This window comes from Salvelinus fontinalis, chromosome 32 (genome assembly GCF_029448725.1).
Source record: "Salvelinus fontinalis isolate EN_2023a chromosome 32, ASM2944872v1, whole genome shotgun sequence".
NCBI classification, from domain to species: domain Eukaryota; kingdom Metazoa; phylum Chordata; class Actinopteri; order Salmoniformes; family Salmonidae; genus Salvelinus; species Salvelinus fontinalis.
This window is the reverse complement of record NC_074696.1, coordinates 15,831,810-15,836,787: the sequence shown is the minus strand read 5'-3', so window position 1 is coordinate 15,836,787 and position 4,978 is coordinate 15,831,810.

Sequence of the window (4,978 nt, the reverse complement as noted above, 5' to 3'; positions counted from 1 at the left end):
TGATGCAAATGGTCTGGAGTAATTGCTGCCAGGTAGAAAACAAAAGAAAAGTGTGTGTGTGTGTTTACCAGGCTGAGGGAAAACATATGGCATTGTGCTAATGTAGTGACTGTGCTTGCTGGTAGTTGTGGGAATGTCTGTTTTTCATTGGTTGTGGGAACGTCTGTTTTTCATTGGTTGTGGGAACGTCTGTTTTTCGTTTCACATTGGTTGTGGGAATGAAGCCATACATTTCCTGATAAAAAAATGAATAAATAATAATAATATTTGAAAACGGAAGTGGGAGCTTTTATTTTTAGGTTGAAAATATTTTACTGGGAGGTTTTATTAACGCTCTGAGAAAGGAGATGATAGGTTGTATTGTGGTGTTTGAATAACCTACTTAAAACGTTGGTTGAATGTTTCAATAAGACTGCTAGTTTAGTTTAGATGACGGTTTTTTGTTACTCCAAGCACAGACAGGTCACATGGAAATGAATTTCCTTAGGCTTTTATTACGGAAAAAAGATTATTTTCTAATTGTGAAACAGAATCAGTGAGATTTGAACCTAAAATCTTTCGTTGTCTATTCATGGATTTAGTCCACTGCACCACCAGGACAGAGCTAGCATACCTTGCTGTTCATTTTAGTCTATTCAAACAGACCCTATTTCAAAGGAAACAAGCACTCATTAAACTGCCTATTACTCAATTCGTGCTCGTACAATATGCATATTATTGTTATTATTGGATAGAAAACACTCTCTAGTTTCTATAGTCGTTTGAATTATGTCTCTGAGTGAAACAGAACTCATTTTACAGCACTTTTCCTCCCAGTGTGTGAGATTTAGACATCTTGGCCTCTGGTTCCAGATCAGTTTTTAAAGTCTCTGTTAATCCTATGAGATACAAACACTGCCCACGCCTTCCACTAGATGTCAGTAAGTGATGACAATTTGAATGGAGTCTATTGCGCAATCACAGGCTCTATAAATGACCAAAGACCGGAAGTAGGATTCCTTTGGAGTCTGCGCTCAACGCAAGAAGGATATCTGACTGGCCTTTTTCCAAGTCTTGGTTTAGCCAGTAATATAGCGTCGGTCATGTTTTTACTCGTTGTAGGTGTTAGAAACATCATAATGTAGTTAATTTAAACCGTTTTATAGCAATTTATATCCGTTTAGTGCGATTTTGAGGCATTGCTTTGTAATAGACTTTGAAGCTCCGGGCACGTTTCGGGGTCCCGGTCGTACGTTAGTGAGCATTTCGACAGACAAGTGGACATCTTTCGACCAAAAGAAGATTAGACCCAAGAAAGGATTCATTGCCCAAGAATCTGATGGAAGATCGCCTCATAGTAAGAAATATTTAAGATGATAAATCGTTGTTCTGTAGAAAAATGTCAAACGCACGTTCTGCCATTTTGTTAGATGTAGCTTTGCTTGGCGCAACCTGTATTGAAAAGTAAGGATAATTTAAAAAATGTAATTCCGCGATTGTATTAAGAATTAAATTGTCTATCAATCGCTGTTCACCCTATATTTTTTTGTCAAGTTTATGAGTATTTATGTATAAGACTAGATCACTGTCTAATATGGTGCACGACATTTTCTGACCAGCTGTGCTACTTTTGTCATTGTCTAACCATGATTTTGGTGGCTACATATGCACATTTTCGAACAAACTGTATATGTATGTTGTAATATGATGTTACAGGGGTGTCATCTGAAGAATTCTGAGAAGGTTAGTGAAAAAATGTATATATTTTGGCGATGATACGATATCGCTCTCTTTGGCTAGAATCAGTGCTCGGGTAACGTTTGCGCATGTGCTATGCTAATATAACGATTTATTGTGTTTTCGCTGTAAGACACTTTGAAAATCTGAAATATTGTCTGTATTCACAGGATCTGTGTCTTTCGATTAGTGTATGCTGTGTAGTTTTACGAATGTTTGATGATTAGTAATTAGGTAATACACGTTGCTCTATGTATTTATTCTAGTCCATTTGTGACGGTGGGTGCAATTGTAAACTATGATATCTACCTGAAATATGCACATTTTTCTAACAAAACCTATCCTATACCATAAATATGTTATCAGACTGTCATCTGATGAGGTTTTTTCTTGGTTAGTGGCTATCAATATCTTAGTTTAGCCGAATTGGTGATAGCTACTGGTGTTGAGAGAAAATGGTGGACAAAGAAAAATGGTGATTTTTGCTAACATGGTTAGCTAATAGATTTACATATTGTGTCTTCCCTGTAAAACATTTAAAAAATCTGAAATGGTGGCTTTATTCACAAGATCTGTATTTTTCATTAGGTTTCTTGGACTTATGATTTAATGATATTTTGATGCTACTATTTAATTGTGACGCTATGCTAGCGATGCTAATCAGTGTGTGGGGGGGGGGGGGGGGGGTGCTCCCGGATCCGGGGTAGAGGCTCGTTAGAGGTTAACAAGTCCAATACAGCATTTGAAAGATAAACATCTTGTTAATCCAGCCAACGTGTCCGATTTTTAAAATGTTTTACAGCAAAAACACCACGTATATTTATGTTATTTCACCACCAAATACAAAAGAGGACAGACATTTTTCACAGCACAGGTAGCATGCACAAAGCCAACCTAACTAACCAATATCCAACCAAACAAACCTAGAAACAACTTCCTCAGATGACAGTCCTATAACATGTTACACAATAAATCTATATTTTGTTCGAAAAATGTGCATATTTGAGCTATAAATCAGTTTTACATTGATGCTACCATCATAGCTACAGTCAGAAATAGCACGGGAGTAGCCAGAGTAAATACAGACACCAACGTCAACTACCTAATTACTCATCATAAAACATTTCATAAAAATATATGGTGTATAGCAAAATGAAAGACAAAGATCTTGTGAATACAGACAATATTTCCGATTTTTTAAGTGTTTTACAGCGAAAACACAATATATCGTTATATTAGCTTACTGCAATGGCTAACACACAACAGCATTGATTCCAAGTAATCGGTAGCGATAGCACAGCTCGACAGATATATAAAATAGCATCCCAAATTGGGTCCTTATCTTTGTTGATCTTCCATCAGAATGTTGTAAAGGGGTCCATTGTCCAGAACGGTCTTTGTTTGGATCCAGAACGAACTATTTCCCTCTTGAATTAGCAAGCACACTGGCCGTGCGGCGCTAACCTCTCCTTCTTGAAAAAATTCTTCCAACGCATCACGTCTAAAGTCCCGAATAAGTTTCAATAATATAATTAAACTATATTGAAAAAACATACTTTAGGATGATATTGTGACATGTATCAAGTAAAATCGAAGCCGGAGATCATATTCACCTATAACGACGGTTTTCCAGGAGGCAATTCAAGATCAAACTTCGCGCCTTCGAAAAACAAATTATGGCGGACCTCTCACTCCAAGAGGCTGTATTCAATCCCAGAACAAGATATTCAAGTCCTTTCTGCTCTCACTTCCGCATGACACCCAGGGGAAGGCGTATGACGTGTTTCTATGGTCCCAAGTGACATGGCCTTTTATAAACAAGCTCTTGAAAAAAGACCTCGCATTTGGAAATCTCACTTCCGGATAGGAAATGGGCTGCAGAAAGAGTTCTGGTTCACTTAGAGAAATAATTCAAACGGTTTAAGAAACTAGAGAGTGTTTTCTATCCAATAGAAATGATAATATGCATATTGTACGAGCAAGAATTGAGTAGGAGGCCGTTTGAAATGGCCACCTCTTTCCAGGTTACTCAGTGCTGCCCCTTGCAGCCATAAGAAGTTAAACAGTTCAGAATTTGATGGCTCTATAAATGAACGACTAACCTGCCTTACCATGATAGAATAGACTGTCTCCTCCATCTTCTCACACTACTTTCCCTTCTTAATTAACAATTTATGCATCTACTTCTCTCCTTAAACGAGGGATGCCTTCATGCATTCTAAAAAACCTTTACGTACTGATTGAGCGTATGCTGAGTCTATGAGACTGCAGGATAAAAATTAATATCTGAGAAATCTGGCAGCTGACCTTCGAAGCCAATCTAAACAATTAGGACAAGTGTTGGTTGTGGAATGAAGGAACAAACGAGCTGGACGTACCCCAGTATCAAAGCGGCTATTTCAACCACCCGGGTTTGAGCTTAACTGCCCTGCCCCCTGGGATGGCTTGGTGCATAGCTAATGGCTAGGAAGACAAATAAACAAAGTAAAATGCTTAACAAGCAATTTCTGGGATATTTGGCAGGAATAATGCCTTACAATGGGGCGGCAAGTAGCCTAGTGGTTAGAGAGTTGGACTAGTAACCGAATGGTTGCAAGTTTGAATCCCCGAGCTGACAAGGTAAAAAGCTGTTCTTCCCCTGAACAAGGCAATTAACCGACTGTTCCCAAGCCATCATTGAAAATAAGAATGTGTTCCTAACTGACTTGCCTAGTTAAATAAAACAATAATCGAGTAATTTTTCCTGTTGTTTTTCCAATTGAATAATAATATCTTATAAAATGTATATAAAATATATTTTTTTAACAAAACTTGCTCTTGCATGGATGATGCATGGAATACAATTTACATCGCCCATGGACAACATGGGTAACCATTCACTGATAAACATGTAGCCACTGATACTGTCAGACATGAGCACACGCAAGCACTCACCGCACACACACACACACACACACACGCACGCACACACGCACACACACACACCACTACAGTGTGCATGTCTGTCTGCCAGGTCAGATAAGGGCTGTAAACCCAGATTGTGTCAAATAATTTAGGCCTCTATAGCCTTGTTCACACTGCAAACTTTAATGCTCAAATCAGTTTTGGAAAACTGACTGTACAAACGACAAGTTACAAGTGATCAAATCAGATTTGTGTGTGTTCAGACACTCATTTGCTGACATGGCTATGCTAGTTGCCATAGTATTGACGGGTGTGTGCAGTTGTGTAGGCTGATTGGTGGTGCTTGTGATTACTATCA